The sequence below is a fragment of the Diabrotica undecimpunctata genome, chromosome 7 (genome assembly GCF_040954645.1).
Source record: "Diabrotica undecimpunctata isolate CICGRU chromosome 7, icDiaUnde3, whole genome shotgun sequence".
Lineage (NCBI taxonomy): Eukaryota > Metazoa > Arthropoda > Insecta > Coleoptera > Chrysomelidae > Diabrotica > Diabrotica undecimpunctata.
In genome coordinates, this window is record NC_092809.1 from 42,571,336 (window position 1) to 42,592,166 (window position 20,831).

The 20,831-nt window shown below is 31.8% G+C and overlaps 2 protein-coding genes across 4 annotated transcripts in view; one reads left to right on the forward strand and one right to left on the reverse strand.

Moving 5' to 3' along the window:
• LOC140445268 (excitatory amino acid transporter 3-like) overlaps positions 1 to 16,983 on the reverse strand; it is a 108,897-nt gene extending 91,914 nt beyond the window's left edge. The window contains exon 1 of one of the 2 annotated variants that reach the window (XM_072537192.1): positions 16,867 to 16,983. The gene's annotated coding sequence lies outside the window, so the exon portion shown is untranslated. Of the gene's footprint in view, positions 1 to 10,630; positions 10,782 to 16,866 lie in introns of those variants that run through there. The other variant, XM_072537190.1, reaches the window with a different exon arrangement.
• Zip48C (Zinc/iron regulated transporter-related protein 48C) overlaps positions 1 to 20,831 on the forward strand; it is a 252,599-nt gene that overhangs the window by 169,991 nt on the left and 61,777 nt on the right. The window lies entirely within an intron of this gene.

Sequence of the window (20,831 nt, forward strand, 5' to 3'; positions counted from 1 at the left end):
ATGTTTGGGCAGGAATATTAGGCGATGCTGTAATTGGCCCCTTGTTCATACCAGGCAATTTAAGTGGCGATATTTATCTCGATATGCTGGAAAACACCATCGAACCTTTAATGGTGTATGAATTAGAGAACCAAAGGGACGATCAAGGTAACCTAGCTCTAGACGAAGATTTGCTGCACTTCCAATAAGATGGAGCACCTCCTCACTACGCAGCTGCAATTAGGCACTGGTTGGATACTAATTATCCCAACAAATGGATTGGAAGGAGAGGTCCTATTGAGTGGCCACCGAGGTCACCACTTTTTTCTATGGGGTTACCTCAAATCAGTTGTTTATAAAACTCAACCTGCGTCAGTTGGGGAATTCCGAGAAAGAATTACGCAAGCATGTCGCGCTATTACTAGGACAACATTTGCCAAAGTTCGTGCAGAATTTGAAAATAGGCTGTATTATTGTTTACAAAGCAACGGAACCCACTTTGGACATTTACTTAATTGACATTTTTAACAAATTTGATGTTAAAAAAAACTCATTAAATTTTCCATTTAAGCCAAAGTTTCACAATTATTGCTTCACCCTGTATAATTATTATTTATACCATTGGATAGCATTTTTATAGTATTTTCAATGATGTATCACAAGTAGGGGTTTGCAATTTAAACTTTTTTGGTTGTGTTGGGTGGGACCTAGGGGGTTGATGGAGGTGAGTTCTCTTTCATGTCATTTTAGTTCTCCCTTACTATTCTAAAAACGGTTTCAAGCATTTTTCGATACAAGCTTTTGTTGGTGAGATATAGCTCATTGTAAGTTTTAAAATTGACACACTATATATTTTCAAAAGTGTTTTCTCTTAATAGATCATTTACCTACTACATGTTTATAACTTTTTTATTTGTTGTTTTCTGGATATACCTTCGCTATCCCAAATATAAAATAAAGGAAAAGAAATTAACACAACTATCCCTGACTCCTAGTCATCTGTCCATCTAGATCACATTTTCTTCAAATGTAAAAAATACACAAAACAAACTGAAATTCTAATAAAAAATTTAGTCAACATCAAAATTTTTCATCCGTACAATATGTGCTATCTGCTATCTCTAAATATAAGAGTTGTAAATGAATTTTTGATGGAATTTATTTGCAAAAGTAAGCTTAATATTTAACTGTAATTAGAAGCCTAACCTCTGTTTTACCCCATTTGTTATTACCTTTTATCCGTGACCCAATCTAGTTTGTCTTAAAAGCAATGTCTTGATGGGTCCCTAGACGAGAAACGAGTGTCCATGTTTTATCTCTATCCTATCCTTAATAATAATTTTAATGCTTAAAATTTGTAATGCTACTTAAGTTTGAAATTTATATTATCTTTTTATATTGTACTACACAATCTTCTTTCTGGGTAGAATATTTTTATGTTGTGACTGGCTGTATGGCACTTGCCTATGCCATTAAAAAAAACTATCCTTGACTTTCAAAAAGGATCGTCATTACAATTAAAAAAAAATCATGTTGGATACACTTTCATAATAGACTGCAAGCTAATGGGACACTTTTAAGGGTTCATTTGACACAATATAAATCACATATAAATCAACAAGTACTACAATATATACTAAAATATGTAATAACAACTTAAGAAACTATGCCGTCAATTTTTATCTGTACACTGGTAATTTAAACTTACCACTCAAGAGGGGGGCATTTTGGTCAAACATATGTGTACGGCGTTTATTACTTAGCTAGGTAATATAAAGACAATGATCTGCGATCTAATGTTGTACAAAAATATTGGTACCAGAAGCAGGGACAATCTTTGATTTTCGGAAAATGTTGACCCCATTTTCGGTAATTTCATACAGTACGGCATTCATACACATAGTTTTGGATCGGTATTTAGGTTACTTTTTTGCAGTGCCGTACATATCGGATTGTACAGGGGTGAGAAATCTTTGGGAGCAACCCTTAATTTTAACCCCCATTCGTTAAGGCCTTTGAAAAAATGTACGGCATCAATTCCAAATGATTACTTGATGCGCAAAATAATTTTTGGCAACTATGCCGTCTAAAAGTTGTGGTTTTTGCAAATGTTTATAAACAGTTATCTGTATTTGTGAATAGAATTGTTGTTTTTTCGGTAATTATTTTTTTGTACGGTAGTTACTTTTTTGACCAAATATAGTGAATAAATGATAAAAATTAAAAATTTGAAAAAAAAAGAAAAATCAAAATTTTGAAAATTGAACATATTTTTAAGGTACCCTGTGGTGTATGTTATGTTATATTTTTAATACTGTGGCTGTTACTTATGTGAAAGTAGACAAATGAAAAAAAAATCAATGCTGTACCGAGTTTCTCATTATATTTTGACCCCCATTTATTTTCCTTAATTTCGAGAATACAAAAAAAAAGTTTCAAATAAAAGTTGTATTATTTTATATGTACCGACCAACAATGTAGCAACAGACCAAATTTTGTATACAGGGAGTTTTTGATTACCAATAAAATGCATCTTCAATATTTCAAATGGGACACCCTGTATTTTTTTATAGTTTTGAGTAGCCCTGCATTTCCTGATTACCAATATATAACATTGTGTAGCATTAGTTTTGTTCTATAATGGCATATGGTACTACAAAAGGGTAACCATCATAGGTGGCTATGCAACTGACGTTTCAAAATGAAATAATTATTAATTTATTAATAAAAATTAATTTAAAATATTACCGGTACAAGAACTTACCGATTCATAAAAAAAAGCGTTTACAGTCCTGTCAAGACATGCTTATAAATTTGAACAATGATCCTAATTATTTTTATAACATTTTATGAACAGATGAATCAAATTTTTCAACTTCAGGCATTTTTAATAGAAGAAATAGGTATTTGTGGAAACAGAAAAAATAATAGAAAAAGAAAAAATAAGCAAATAAAAAAGTCAGGAAGAAAATCAATAAATGTGTGGTGCGGAATATTTTAAAACAAAATAGTTGGACCATTGTTTTATGATTATAAATTCACTGGGAAATCATATTTTACATTACAGAAGTGGATGAGTTATTAAATCAAAATTATACACAAAATCAATTAAATAGTATGATATGGCAACAAGATGGAGTACCGCCACATAATGTCGTAGCCGTTCAAGAACATTTAAATAATCAATTTAATGTGTGGATCGGCAATAAGGGTACCATTACATGGCCACCAAATACTCCAGACTTAACTCCATTTGATAGCTTTTTATGGGGGTTTTTAAAATAAAAAGTGTATTTTGATTCAAATACAAATATTAACACTATCACGATAAAAGTTGAAAAGCGGAAATTGAAAATTTAAATGGTCATAATAACACAATATCTGACGCACTAGAAAATTTGAGACGAAGATATTACTTGTGCATTGATAACAATGGAGAGCACTTTGAGCATCTATTGTAATCTTAAATGTAGTATTGTATCTTAAATGTAGTATTGTAAGTCATTAATTTTGTTGACTTTCTAAATATATTTTTTCTAAATTTATATCTATACCATACATTATAGAACAAAACTAATGCAATACTATGTTATATACTTGTAATCGGGAAATGCAGGGCTACTCAAAACTATAAAAAAAAATACAGGGTGTCCCATTTGAAATATTGAAGATGCATTTTATTGGGCACTCCCTTTATACAAAATTTGGTCTGTTGCTACACTGTTGATCAGATAAATTAATACAACTTTTATTTGAAACTTTTTTGTGTATTCCCGAAATTAAGGACAATAAGTGGGGGTCAAAATATAATGAGAAACCCTGTACATTTTTAACTTACGATTTTGCACAGCTGATATAACCTATTGAAATATGTATTACAATTTTTAGGGCTTAGAGTGTATTTCAATTTAATTCTTTTGAGGTGTTGACAAAGTAAGTATAAGCTTAAGTTTAAGTTTGTGGGATCGCCACCCTTGTCCCGCGGCCGCCATGTTTTAAAAAGGGGTGCAAAGGGTTTTTGCGTCGTATCTTGTAAACTAGCAACCGTGCAGAAAATTATATTTAATATTATTTGTAGCAAATTAAATTGTCTACAACTTTATTTTTATTACTTTTGATCGTAAAATGAAAAATAAATGAGTTATAAACAAAAATAACTAAAAATTTTGGAACAAATTTTTTTTGGGCCTTGACAATATCATAGCAATATTATAGTATTTAAAAAAAATAGTTTTCGCTGCAAATTTCTCTGGGTTTCACATTGCTCCGAAATTGACCGGGTTCTTGAAGACTCGGAATCTTGGAATAAGGGGTTCAAAGGATTTTTGCGCTTTATCTCGTAAACTAGCAAACCTACAGAAAATTTTATTTAACATTATTTGTAGCAAATTAAATTGCTGGCAACTTCATTCCTAATACTTTTTAGTGTAAAATGGAAAATAAAAAAGTTGTTAACAAAAATAACTAAAAATTTTTGAAAAAATTTATTTTGGACCTTATAACTTTTTTTAATTATTTTACAATAAAACGTTATCGGAGCAATATTATAGAGGATTTTCCAAAGAATAATTTTCCGTACAAATATTTCCATTAATTTTTCTGGGTTTTACAGCGATTAAGAGTTGAAAGGGTTCTTAATTACTCGTAAGAATACGATAAATACGGACCATTATTAGTTTTCTATTATATATGTTTTATTCATATCCCCCCCCCCCAGGGCCGCTTTATCCATTAGGCAATATAGGCACTTACCTAGGGCGGCAAATTATGAGAGGGCGGCAAAAATCTTAGACCATAAAAACTGATAGACACGCCGTAATGCTATTCTCTATTCTCTCGTCTCGAAGAGTGAAGCCAACATAAAACGATTCACACAGCTGTGGGTGACGTCAGTGTGCGGCAGAAACGGTAGAGATTAGAAGTGTTTATACGCGTTGTAAACTTTTTAAAGTGTTCCAATTTAAAATTTTTCCGATACATTAATATTTTAATTATGGTGGGGTCTTGCAGTGCATTTAATTGTAAACGCAGCGACAAAAAAAAGGGACAGATATATCATTTCATGGGTAAGTAAATTCACAAATTAAACTTGAAAAACATACCAGAAATTTAGCACCTATTATTTTACTTTTTCCTCCCAAATTGTTTAAAATAGATACATATGAGAGAGAGAGTCTTATATATAATTTTCATTTTATAATTAGATTGAAAACTAAAGGATTCAGTAAATAAATTGTTTTAGATTTTCTAAAGATTCATCATTGCAAAAACAATGGATTATAGCGATGCGCCGTGAAAATTTTAAACCAACAAAGAGTTCTAAAATTTGTTCCAAACATTTCACAGCGGATTCGTATATTACTAGCGGTTGGAGTTCAAAAAAACAACTAAAAAAAGATGATGTACCCAGCATTTTCGATTTTCCAAACCATTTAATTAAGCAAGTTACAACTAGAAAATTTCCAAAAAAAAAGAGAAACTGTCTCAGTCAAACCAACAGGATCTAAAAGGGAAAATATAAATGTAACGAGTGAATCTACCACCATAAAGACTCAAGTAGAAATTTCAGACGAAACTACCTTAGAACCTCCCTTGAAAAAGACATTACCTTGGTGACTTTGAACAAGAATCATCTAACAGAGACCAGGGATATAAAGTAGTAGTAAACAAATTAATTCAAAGGAAAAACAAACAAATCAAAATGTTGCAACAACGAAATAGAAGGCTTATTAAAAAAGTAAATACCTTAAAATCTTTATTAGAACATCTTAAAGAAAAACAGATGATCGATGAAGATTCCTCTCTGAAACTTTCGGTAAGGAAAATTATTAATACTTATTATTAGTGATCTATTTAGCTTTGGCATGTATAACAGTGTATTATTTTATATTGTTTGTAGTTAGTCGATCAAGTTTTGATTATTGCTTTTTATTTTATTAGGATACGATGCATGCTTCTGCAAAAACTATCTTTAAGCAGCTACTTAAATCTAAGAGCACTAAAACATATCCACCGGAGTTAAAAAGCTTTGCGCTCACTCTTAATTTCTATTCACCAAAAGCTTACTTGTATGTCAGAAAAACTTTTCCTAACATGTTGCCTCATCCACGAACTCTTCAAAAGTGGTATCAAGTAGTAGCTTGTGAGCCTGGATTTCAAAAAGAAGCAGTGAATGTATTAAAACAAAAAGTAGTTGAACTTAGAAATAAAGGAAAATCATGTATCTGTGCTTTGATGGTCGATGAAATGTCTATACACCAGAAAATAGAATGGGATGGTGAAAAGTTTTTAGGGTAAGTGTAGCTTAATATTTATTAGCAATTATAAAAAGTATCAACATTATATTTTCTATTTAAATAATTGAAAACATTAATTTTAGGTATGTTGATATAGGAAGTAAACCTCAAAGCGACTCTTCCGACATTAAAGCAAAAGAAGCAATTGTATTCTTAATTAATAGTTTAAATGATTTATGGAAGCTGCCGATAGGCTACTTTTTAATCGCTGGGTTATCAGGTGTTCAAAAAAGTAATCTAATAAAAATGTGCTTAAAAATAATGCACGAAGCTGATGTCACAATTACCAGTTTAACGTTTGATGGTGCAGCATCCAATATTAGCATGGTTAAACAACTTGGAGTTGATTTATCGATTAATTCCAATAAAGTATATTTTCTACATCCAGCAACAAATCAACCAATATATGTAATATTTGACCCTCCACATATGTTGAAACTTATTCGCAATACTTTAGGTTATTACAAAATTTTTTTTGACGGGAATAATAAAGCGATTAAATGGGAATATTTGCAAAAATTAGTAGACATTCAAGAAAAGGAAGGGCTTCATCTTGCAACTAGGATAACGCGAAGGCATTTAAATTGGTATAAGGAAAAAATGAAAGTGAAATTAGCTGTCCAAACATTCAGCCAAAAAGTTGCTAAGGCAATACATTATTTGAGAAATAAAAGCTCAAAAGAATTTGTACATAGCGAAGCTACTCAAAATTTTATTGAACATATCAATGATATTTTTGATATTTTAAATAGCCGAAATTTATTGGCAAAACATCTAAAATCTAGTTTACAGCAACATAATAAACAAGCGATTTTTCAAAAAACTGAAGAATCTATAAAGTATCTTAGTTCACTTAAGGACTCCAAAAATGGCGAACCCCTATATCTAAGCCAAAGAAAGACGGGTTTTATTGGTATGATCATTAGTTTAAAGTCACTAATGGGAATTTGGAAAAATTACGTGGAGGATATGGATGGAGGTCTGAAGTATCTTTCGGCCTATAAACTTTCTCAAGATCACTTAGAAGTTTTCTTTAGTTCTATTAGGAGTCATGGAGGTTACAACAACAACCCAACGGCAAAACAATTTAAAGCTGCATATAAAAGACTCTTAATGCACACAAGTGTTACAGGATCTACCCAGGCTAATTGTATAGAACAGGCACCTTCCATAATATTAGCAATGAGCACAACAAATACGGTGAAAATGAAAACTGTTGATCATCAACTCATTGACAACTTTATAAGTGATGAAAATAATAGGGAAACAATAACTAGTAACCAGGATCAGGATTACACTGTAAATAATTTAAGTTTTTCAAGAACATTGTCATCTTATGTTTGTGATGTTGTTGACTATATCGCTGGGTTTGTCGTTAAGAAAGTTAAGAAAACATTAGATTGTGACATATGTTTGTGTGCAATTGAATGTGATAATTTACAATCTCCATTCATAAAAGACAAAAATTATAGCATATCAAAAAAATTTTTAATTCAACCTTCTAAAGACGTCATTCATATTTGCAAAATTGCTGAAAGCGAAATTAAATTTATGTACAATTCAAAAAAATTAAACGATTCCAAAATAATGACAAAATTGATCTTAAACGTCATGAGTAACGTGCATGGTTCTGTGTTTAACGCATACAAAGAACATATGTTTGATCATGATTTTGAAACAAACCATTTGTTTAATCTAATAAAGATCATTTGTTTCCATTATTGCAACATTAGATTGTACCACGAAGGTGAAAAACTAAATAATGTAATACGAGTTAGAAGTAAGTTAACAAAAGCTATTTTGTTTTGTGGTCAATAAATTTATAGATTTCCTACATATTTTTTTACCTAACCTGAAACTTCCACCCAAAAGAAAATTACTCTCCTTTAAATTTATTTTTGAATATCAAACAAGAAGAGATATACCAATGATATATAATAATATAATAATATAATACATTCAAATAAAACATTTATTTTTACAATTTAAGGCAAAAATATTTATTAATTACTTTACTAAATAATTTATCTTTCATATTTTTTAAAAAATATTGAAGTTATATTAAAATTAATCTAAAATTGGGTAATTTTACTAGTGCTTTGCTAAGAATCCAAGCGGGCTCTTGCCGCATTGTGACGTCACTTTCGCGGAAGGTGTTTGCTTCATCGGTTCGGTACAAGGCGTGTCTATCAGTTTTTATGGTCTAAGGCAAAAATACTGCACAAAAAAAATTTTGTACTTATATAAAAATTAAAGTCGAATAACATTTAAGTACATCCATCAATGGAATAGAAGTGGGCATTTATTTCTAGAAAACAAATTGCATTCTCTTAACACTATTCATTCAAAAAGAACGAAAGTCCTAAATTTAGGGATTATTGGGCCACCGGTAGCACCGCAAAGGCGGCAAGCCATTAAACACTTTATTGTAAATGTATTTTGCACATTAGGCACAAACTAAAGACTTGATTTGATTACCAACGTGTCCGCTGAAAGGCCATTTTCAAAAATGTCAAGAATTAGAAATAATTTTCGATCAATTATAACATAAGAACGTCTTAACAATTTGTCGTTAACGACGTAACAAGGCGATAAATTATGACGACATTATAAATGATTTTGCCAAAGAAAAATCAAGGAAGAAATCTCGGATGTGATCGAACTGGAATGACAATTTTTTCTGTTATATGTATATAAACATCGTAGTTTAAATCAATTTTTAATGTATTCTTATTTAAATAAAACATTCTGCTTGCAATTTTGTTGTCGCAAAAGTGGTACATGTTTGAAAACCGGCTACTAGAGAATTGTTTAGGGCGGTAATTGACCTAAATGCGGCCCTGTTTCCGCCCCCACAAAACTTATTATTATTAATTATCTTAGGATAATTTTCTTGGTAATGAAAAGAACAAAACAAATTTAATAGGCCTTGTTAAACCTGTTCTTTAATTTAGGCACTTAGCAGCCTCAAAAATAATAATTTTCATGTGAGTTTTCCAGTCTCGACAGTGCATATTTTCGCTTTTTTGAGATTTAAATTGTTTGTAACTTGAAAACTATCAACTTTAGAGAAAAATGATACAAGATTTTTTTGTTTAAAATGACCAAAGAAATCTAAAAAAGGTTTCTCGGTGCAAAAACCGATTATTTTGTTAAATTTGTTTAAAAAATGGTTTAGACCATTTCTGCTCAAACATTTTGCCCCGCACTCTTCTGATTTGTTTAAAGGGGACATTTTTGAATAGAAATTCGTAAAGAAACTGAATCAGAAACATTTCTCCTACGGGAGCGGCCTCACGACCTGGACTATAATACTTTTAAAGCCATTTAGAACCATTTTTTTTTGTACGGCAGTTTGTTATTGTTGATAATTAATGTCAATATTAACAAAATATATCATTGCCGTACAGATTTGATTGATGATCGTAACATACCAACTATTAGAGCGAAATTAATTTTCCTCTCATAAGAACATGAACCGTGAAAAATGCATGGCATGTCCAAAAATGTTATTATTTTATGCACCTAAATTTAAATCAGTGAGTTGCATATTGGTTCAAATGACCTCATTTGTACTACTTAAAAATGAAGTGTTGCGCCCTAGATTTCCCCTGTAATAGCCGATATGTATGGCACTGCAAAAACAGTAATTTAAATAACTATCCAAAACTATTTGTATTCTACCGAAAATGGGGTCAAAGTTTTCCGAAAATCAAAGATTGCCCCTGCTACTGGTACCAATATTTTGTACGGCATCCATATGTATTACGCATCCAAGTTATAAATGCCGTACAAAAATATTTGACCAAAATACCCCCCTCCCTTGAGTGGTAAGTTTACTTTACCTGTGTAGCCATCGGTGCCGATAAAATTTGACGGCATAGTTTCTAAAGTTGTTTTTACATATTGTAGTATTGATTTGTATACAATTCATGCTGGGTCAAATGATCCCTTAAAAATGTCCGTGAGCTTGTAGTGTCTATAATGGCCCATGTCTAGAATTTATAACTAAATAATTCATTTTAGTGCAAATACCGTGCAGTTTAATAACTACACTTTTAATGCACACGACAGTCAAAAACCAGGAGTTTAAATTGTGGTTATTCCCATTAAAAACAGTAGATAACAGGAGTTATAGTCATAACAGGAGTACAGTTGCAGTAAATTAAAAACTGAACATATTTTCTGAGTCAAATTTTCTGTATGATATTCTGAATTGGACGTCTAATAAATTAGATAAACTATTTTTATATAGTTCTTCGCAAAGTCAAAAGAAATAAAGCCAGACAAAGAAAGAAGTTCCTAAGATATTGTATATAGCATCGTTTAGATGTAATAATTTTCTGAACACTTACCAAATAGCTCACACTAAGATACTCTTTGCCACCACAATTCAATACTATAACCAAACTTGAAACAACAATGTATCTATTGCGATATTTTCCAAATGACCACCGCACAAAGACTGACCAGCTCTTGCCAAAACTGCATAATTCTGTTGCCGACCGCGTGTTAATTTATCTTAATTAATATTTTGCGTTAATTGTTGTTAATAAAAATGTTTGCTCACTTACCAGGATGCTGGACACGTATATGAATTAATTTACAACATTTTTGAAATTTTCGTCATCGCGAATTTTGATGAATGAATGTTTGAATCCTTGCTGGCAATTTAAAATGTAGTTTTCGTTCAAATTTGAATTTTACGGGTGTTATCATATTAACTACGGTTATAAAAGTATAATATTTATGGTTATTGTCAAGGTTTAATATAATTTCTAAATAGTATATTGTATATATCTGCAATAGAATCTTCTTTATGATAATCCTTTCATTAGAAATTTTTATTTGATTTTCTATATAGACTCTTATAGAGTCTCATATATTTATTTACTCTTCTTAATGGTATTAATTCTTTCGTGTCTGCTATGGTTCGTTTATAAACACTTCTTGTTTAAAACGAAGCATAGCTTATAAAAAAAGTTTTTTCCTTTTATTTTCAAAAGTTTAACATTTCAAATACTCCGTTTTTGGCCTACTCAGTTTTAAATTATTTTCTTCAAAACGTTGTCGCCAGTGTTCCAGTTTTTAGTCTAAGTCAAGAGGACTTTTCCATCGCTTTTTGACATCCTTTTAGTGAACAGGTATCTTATTATTTTCATATCGGATATATCTTCTTTGGATAAGTATGGAGGTTTCAACTTGTTCAATGATCAAGTGAATAGAGCAAACATAGCCTCAGGATGCCTGATTGAAAAAATATGGGGGTATAAAAATGTGGGAAAAGAAATGAATGGCAGAATTTACGAAACAAATTTAAACAAACTGTAACACCAAAATTCAAAGGTGGTCAACTTATTTCGATGCACTTGTTTTTAATGTCCATACGTCCAAGCCATAAAAAAGAGTAGTGAATCTATAACACCGAAGCATTCTTAGGCGTAGTCCTTAAAAAAAAACTTTTTAAGTTTAACGAATGAAGCACGTGCTATTTCAATACGTGTCTTAATTTCTTTGGTTTGGTCTACATTTGATATTATCCATGTTCCTAAGTATTTGTAAGTATCCACACTCTCAATTATAGTATCCTCAACGATCAATTGGATGTGTGCATCTGCTTCTGACAGCCTTCATTAAGTCGTTGCATTACGTTCTGTAAATCATTGTTGTTATCCGTCATTATTACTGTATGGTCTGCAAAACGCAAGTTATTTAAAACTTCTCCATTAATAGATATACCTTCTAGTGAATCTGAGAGCGCTTCTTTAAATACCGCTTGACTGTAGACATTGAAGAGTAGTTATGACAGCACGGAACGCTGGCGGACTTCTCTATGTTTTTTGATATCTCGGGTGTTCTGGTTGTCAACTCTTACCTTGGCAGTTTGATTCCATGGGAAAAAACCGAACATGGACAAGGGAGAAAAAAAAAAAAAGAAAAAAATAGAAAGGTACAATTTGACGGTGTATAATCCAAAAAAAAATCTTGTCCCGATACAACCCTGTATCACACATGTACATGTTTAATTATACAAAAATATTAAGATATTCTCATAAAAAATTGCAACGAAATAAAAACAGTATTTTCAGATGAAGTCGTAAAAGTGATAGTAAAGTGTAAATTAGCATAAAGTTTTATGGAAATATATAAATGGTGTTGTTTACATTGCAAACACTTTTAATGTCTTTTAATATTACACTACCTTTATAATATTTATTATATTGCAAATGCTCGAGATTGTTGTCAATCGATTAATTCATTATTTAATGATAGCGTCTTAATGGCCTTGACTTGGGGAATTCTTTTATCCATTGTTATTATATAGTTAAATGGACGAAGTTGAAGGAGATATAAATATTTTTCTATTTTTTTATTATCGGCTTAGATATACCGGCGATATAAATCGTTATGTAAATTTTTTATATAGAAACAAATCTGCAATGATAATAATTTGGTTAGTACGGGTCTGAAACAATTTTTTGTGGCGTGTTTTTATACTCAACAGGGAACATGTCTAAGTATAGAACAAGACGAAACGTGGCGTGACAGCAATTTGGTATGTGTGGACACTGTGGACGGCTTGATGAGAAAAAATCGTCGAATTTCGATCAGAGCAATCCAGAAAATGTTGGTGAGAGTATAGGATCTGTCCATGATTCGTACACAAACTGGGGTTATAGCGAATTTTTTGCGCACTGTATTCCTCGCATTTTGTCACAGGCCAAAAAATGTTGCGAATAGGTTTATATTTAAAACATCGCACGGAATACAGTAGAAACGACCGACGAATCTTGGTGTCATTATTTTGAACCATCCAGTAAGCATCATCAATGAAATAGGAACACGCAAGTTCTCCGCCACTAAGAAGTTGAAAGTTCAACCTTCTGCAGGTATTTTCGTATTAACATTTTTTTGTCGGCCATGAAGAACCCTTACTCATCGAGTTTACAGAACCCATCAACGCAAACCTATATAATGAAACTTTGATAAAGTTCCATCTCACCTTGCGATTTTCACATCTTTGAGCCACTGAAAAAGGCGTTAAAAGGTAAAGTTTTCAGTTGAAATAAAAGCATTCTTCCAGCAACAACCACGAAATTATTTAAGCGGAGTACACTTCGATTGGCGAAACAATGGGATATGTTGATATGTACCTTAAATATAGTGGAAATTATTTGTAGGTATATTTGCCAATAAATTTTTTTCTAGACCAAACATGGGTTTCAATTGAACAAGGCTTGTATATCGTGTATGTGTAATATGTTAATCATACGTTAATTATCGTCTTGTTCGTAAATTTTGCATTTAAAAACCAATTTATACAGTGTGTAAAAGCCAAATGGAATAAATTCATTATTTAGGTTACTGTACATATTTATAAAAAATCCCGAAACACGTCAAATTTAAATTATAACTTGACATTATTTAACGTGAAAATGCAACCCCTACCTTCAACCCCCTTAGAATGACAGGTACAACCCCCCAATTTTTAAAACAGGAAGTATAGACTTGTGATATATCGTTTGAAAGGTCTTTTCATTCTCCATTCAAAAATGTTGTCGCTTTCAAGTTTATAAAGATTAATTAAGATAAAATAAATTAAAATCATGTGGTTACCGAAATTCGCTAAAATATACTCAAAACTTATTTCCCGTTTAGGTCTTGATAATGAGAAAGTGAACAAAAACCATAGCAATGTGGTTTTTAGATGGTAACCATTAAAAAACTTTAAAGAATTTTATTCTGAATTTATTCAATTCTGAAAAATGGTTAGATTAACGGAAATGCATAAAATAACAGTTTTACAAATGATTGGTTACGGAGATAACACCCGAACACAATAGGAAGTAACTCGCCTATTTCATGAGAAATTTTCTAATTTACCGCCTATATCCCAAGGAACAATAAGTAAAATAGAGAAGCAGTTTCGCGAGTTTGGTCATGTAAGGCAGATAAAAAAAAGCAGCTGCCAATGCACTGAGTGATGAACTCAAATTAGATGTGTTGCTTGAGTTTCAGGAAAATCCACATACATCGAGTAGACAGGCATCCACTACATTCAATGCTAGCCATACATCGATAGTAAACATATTAAAAGAAAATAAATTGCATCCCTATAAGATGATACCTACTCAGGAGCTCATGGAAGACGATTTTGATAGGAGAACTTTTTTTGTGAGCAAATGATGGACATGTTGGATAACAATATTATCCAATTAGAAGACGTTATGTTTTCTGATGAGTGTACTTTTTCACTTAACGGTCATGCTAATCGGCAAAATTGCCGCTACTGGGCCACGGAAAATCCTCACTTAATGAGAGAAGAACACACTCGATACCCTCAAAAGGTTAATGTTTGGGCGGGGATTGTAGGAAACAATATCATTGGTCCCTTTTTCATTGGGGGCAACTTGAATGGCAACAATTATTTGGCACTACTTCAAAATGATGTCATTCCAACGTTGGCAAATTTACATCCTGATCCAGGAAATCCTCAAGTTCCAGCGAATACGATATGGTTTCAGCAGGATGGAGCACCACCACATTACCAACTTAATGTCCGGCAGTACCTCGATACAATATTTCCCAATCGGTGGATAGGGAGGCGAGGATCGATTGAATGGCCAGCGCGATCACCTGATCTTACATTATTAGATTTCTTTTTATGGGGATATGTGAAGAGCCATGTGTACAAAACTAAACCTTCTGATTTAAATGACTTAAAAGAACTAATAACGCTTGCGATTAGGTCGATCACGCCTGTTATGTTAAATAATGTTGAAGACAGTTTTATTTCAGATTAGGATGTTGCCAAGACGTTCGCGGTGAACATTTTGAACATCTACTTCATTAACATTCATAGTTCTTTTTCGTGTTCTACATTTTATTACGTTTTGCATTACATTTTAGTTTTTGATTGTATTTGTTATTTTAATTTATTTTATCTTAATTAATCTTAATAAACTTGAAAGCGACAACATTTTTGAATGGAGAATGAAAAGACCTTTCAAACGATACTTCACAAGCGTATACTTCCTATTTTAAAAATTGGGGGTTGTACCTGTCATTCTAAGGGGGTTGAAGGTAGGGGTTGCATTTTCATGTTAAAGAATGTCAAGTTATAATTTAAATTTGACGTGTTTCGGGATTTTTTATAAATATGTACAGTAACATAAATAATGAATTTATTCCATTTGGCTTTTACACACTGTATAATAATAATCTTACTGCTAGTATTTAAAAAGTAGTATTTGTTATATAGATTAAAACATTAAAAATGAAATACAATTTTGACATTTACTTATTTTAATAATAAAAGTAACAATATTTTAAGAAATACAGTAACTATACATATTTATACAATAATCTGTTTTTTTAAATTTGCAATTAAAATATTATGCTTTGTATTTGTGTATAAATGTTTATAAATAGAAAAACTTCTTTCAACATCAACAGAAGTTATTGGTGCATTTTTGTACTTGTTTATGTTGGAAGGCACTACATGGTTCAAGATCTATGGTTCATGGTTCTATTTTTCCAAAATAGAAGATTCTGAGTTTTTATTTAAGCCATATTGCAATTTATGTCCTACAGATATGCCTACGTTTCCTTTAACCATGCGAAAAGATTGACAATTGTCCTCGTCTTAAAATGAAAATTGTGATTTACTTACAATTAGAGAACAAGCACGACAAAATACGTTTCTTTCCTCCATCCAGCTTTAATTCAGGATATGGCTGAATCCAAGCACTTAGTTTGGACATCGCGATATAAACAAATTAACGAAGTCACGGGTTTCGTAATAAAATTTCTTTATAAATACACTTTTAAAATTTGCCTTAAAACACACATTTACACTTTTTGACCGTTTTTACTACTGTTTTCATTCCCAGAAGCTTCACCGATACTTCCGCCTCTTTTAAATTTCGGAAAACAACGTGTCACTGAAAAATTTTATGGATATTTCATTTTGTTTGTAACAGAGGTCAAAAGAAACAGAGGTTTTATTGCTGAGGGAATTTAAATGAATAATTTCGGGAAAAGGTCACATTCAGAGAATATTGGCATTATACATTTTTTTTTTATATAAAAAGTTGAAGAAAATGGTCTAAATAAGTTTATGTTTTATTATTTTCGCCAACGGGTAGACGATGCAGTGTTAAACTTTTTCTTGGATAGTTCTACTCGTATTCACTATTTTTCATAATATTTGAACTTTTAAAAGGCACTTTCGTAAACACAAAGGAAGCAATATTTGATATTTCTTGTAAATGTTTAACGAAGATTGTGACAGATATATATTTCACTCATTTAGTTTGCTTATTGTATAATTAGTGTATTGTGCACTACTTTCTATGGTTTTAGTGGGGTATTAACAATACAGAATATACTAAATTTAAAAATAATAAAAATATAATCAATTGATTTACTTCTCTTAAAAGAACACCTTATTAGTAAGAATTGTATTTATTTTGGGTTTAATATTACACTTCATGAAGACGTAGAAGTTACTAGTGACAGTATATTATATTATTATTAGTATACATTACAAAAATAATGAAAATTGTTCAACAAGTGAGTATGTACTTACGTTAACACAGTCTATGTTTAACCACAAGAGTCTATCAAACTGACTCGCTGTTAAGACATTCGAATAAAATTTTATTAAATCTCGTAAATGAAATAATAAAAGATAATCTAGTAACACAAACGATAACCTTTTATTGACAGATTATATTTTGCAATTAACGTTTAAGCCTATAACCGCAAATAGTCTGGCAGCTGGGTATCTTTCTGTATACATGGAAGGTGGATAGTTGAAAACTATTCGATCTTATGTAAGTCTTCAATCTCAAAAAGTGGTACCCATTTTTGATAAACAATTTTTATTTATAAATAAATTTTTAAATTTGAATATTTTAATTTATAACTATCGTAAAGTAATGCTAAAATACATTAAAAATGCTATATATGTTATACATAAAAAAGTTTATAGTTTAAAAGTTATTAAAAATTTTAAGTCTTAAGGAAGATTTAATCTTTGACATAACTTCGATAAATTTTAGTCCACATAACTTTTTACATGGTACATATTTCTCTAAAAGCTGCACATATTTACTATCGAAAAAAAAATTAAACAAACTTTATTTTTTATTCAGTTAACAAGAAATAAAGACATATTTTTTTGCCCTTGCAGATTCAACAAGCACACTGTGGACTAGTACATTGTGGATGCTAGATATATTACGTATTATATACATATTAAGCAGACGTAACAATGTCGACACGTACTAGCCCGCTGTGTGCTTGTTGATTCTGCAAGGACGAAAACTATTTGTTAATTGCTTGTTAACTCAATGAAAGGGAATTTTTTTTTTAATTGTAAATTGTTAAAATGAGTTCAAACTTTCAATTTATGTGCATCTGTCAGAGAAATATGCACCATGTAAAAAGTTATGAGGACTAAAAGTTGGGCTAAATCGTCGATTTCCCGACTTAAAAATTTTAAATAACTTTTAAACTATAAACTTCTTATATATAACATATACATTATGCGGCATGAGTGCGAGGCAGTCCAAATATTCATTTATAATAAAAGACACGAAAACAATTAGCTATGTTAGTCTGAAATATCTATAAGACAACCTGTCTTTCCCTATCTCAAAGATCGTGTCTATCTGGCCAGAGAACGTTCTCTCCTAGCTGCTTGCCGACTTCTGGGAGGTAATTATAAGTACGTGGCCAGATTTTTCTTTACCTCGACAAAAGGTAGGCCGTCTTGAATCACTTGTGGTTCGTATGTTATCGTAGCCACATGGCTTCGTATTCATTAAAGCACTTAAATGCCTTGGAAGAGTCTTCGCTTCGACGTCTTCTTAGATCGAAGAAATGTTCACTTAGGTAATAATAAAATGCAGAATCGTAGTAAACGCACTAGGCCAACAAGGTCTAGTAGGGGCTAGTGATGTAGACAACTATATCCTGATCGGAAGATGTGCTGCCTTTTTATACACTTTTTGTTTGCAATTTAGCAGCGATCTTCCGCTGGGAGGCCAATGACAAAGCAGTTAATAAAACTTTTTGTGATTGACCGGCCAGAGTGACAATCTGCGTCGTGATTGGCTACTTCTGGCGACATTACCAATTTAAGAAGAGAACTAGAGGACCGAGAACTGACTTCAACCGGAAAAAAAGCTGAACTAATACAACGACCAAAGGACGTCTTGAAAAAAGAAGGCTTTGTTTCGGAAACTTATGTATTTGAATATAAGAATTCTGCTGTAATTTCGTCGATCACATCTTTAGACAACAAAAGTTCGATGGACATTGCATCTTTAGAAAACAAAGTTTCTTGTGATATTTCAAACAAGTCTACCGATATTGCTTAACTATAAAACAAAGTTTCTAACGAGATTTCTCCCCTGAAAAGCAAAGTTTCTGCTAACATCTCTTTGGAAATCTCTAAAGTCACTTCTAAAATATCTGTCCTAGACGATAGAATATCTTCATTAACAAACCAAGTTGCTGTTGATAAGTCAAAGAAAAGAGAGATTGAAAAGATTTTCTCTTTTGAACAGAAACTGAAAGAAATTTAAAAGAACTTGGAGAAAACAGAGACAGCAGACAGAATCATCAGATCAATTACAGTAGAGACAAAAGATGACGAGACGAATTAAGTTGGAAACACGGCCGACATTTTAAAGAAGTGGAGGTTCTGTTTGTGTTAAAGTCCCAACTTTTGACGGAAAATCGTCATGGAGCAACTATATGAAACAGTTCGAATCAGCTGCAACAGTAAATGGATTGTACGAAAGAGAAAAGACAGTAAACCTGAGTATAGCTCTTTGAGAAGATGCTTTGTATGAGAAGACCATAGCCGTAGAAGAGACAGATGATTTTGAACAACTTAAGAAAAGGTTACTAACATGCGATATGTCCACGAACACTTGGAGCATGTTTAAAAATCAAAGACAAAAGAGAGATGAGGCTCTTCAACAATATGAAGTAGATATCCGACAACTTCGGAAGACATCAAACATTTGTTGATGGTCTTCGTGATCATGAAATGAAGAGAACACTGTGATTTGCTCATCACAAGACGCTGGTCGATATCTTATCCGCCGCCCTTGAATATGAATCAGCTACGCAGGCCTCTGTCGGGTATAGTAAAGTGAGGACCGTCAAAGACGAAGATGATGAAGACAAACTTGACCAGATTATTTATCTGATAAAAGACATTGCATCCAAAAAATGGGGAAAATGGCGAAATGGGGAACGTACGAAGTTCAATGTATGCGCTCTAGGTACAACTCAAATCGAGAAGTTAAACAATCATAATAGAGTAGCTACAGAAAATTGTGGAAGAAGGAACACCTGTTATGATGGAGCCTTGGAACCACGACGAGGAGGTTAGCCGAGGAATCATAATTGGAAAGGAATTGGTCAATCAATCAATCAATGTCAATGACTGCTCAGTGATCATCAAGAAAGAGACAAAAGTAGTAACCTGTGTACCTGTGACGTCCATAATCCGTCAGACAACAACATCCGATAAAAGACTGTAATAAATTAATATAGATATAATATTGTAAGTGTTAGAACATTTTAATAATAAATTAAAAGGTTGTAAATAAAAGTTAATAAAAACATTACAATACTTTATTATTTAGAAATGATGCTAACGATGCTAACCAATGACAATCTGCCCCGACCCGACACACCCACCGATAACGTGTCTGAATCTGTTTACCTCTAGCTTACCTTGAAATTGAACAAAGTATAGTTGTAAATTAAATTATTCAAATTTGAAAATTTATATAAAAAAATGGTTTATAAAAATTGGTACCACTTTTTGAGATGGTGACCTACATATTTGTATTCAGCAAAAAATTTTACATAAGATAGAATAGTTTTCAACTATCCACCCTTCCATGTATACAGAAAGGTAACCAGCTGCCGGGCTAAAACGTTCAAGTACTACAAGCCACAGACGCGACTCTTTACCTTTTAACCTTGTTTTCCTATGGTTATTATCTACATACAATTAATTATTATTATGTTGCTGTGAGTTAAAAATTGTTATGGTTTTATTAAAAGTTTAGTAGAGCCGAATGTAAATAGTGATAAATATTGTTACGGTTCAACACATGTTATATTTTCTTGTTATAACAGGGAAATAGTTTCGGTTCTTGATATTCTGCAGTTAGCAAAATGTGAAAATACAATAATTATTACTTCTAGATTCCAGTTTATTATAGATATGTACCATCTGTTTGTCGATTTTAAAGCAGCATATAACAGTGTCATAAAACAAGTCTTTACAACCCTATGAATGAGTTAGGAATTCCAAAATAACTTATATGCTGATAAATGTGACGATGCCCAAGTTACTATCAGCAGTAAAAATTTAGAACTCCTTGTGGGTAAGAACCCTTTACCCACATATTTAGTGGCTTCAAACATTTACATCCAGATAGCACTGATGATGGAATAGCCATTCCGAAAATGTTCTGTGATGTTGCCCAATAGGGTTTTTATTGTTATTCATTTTATAAA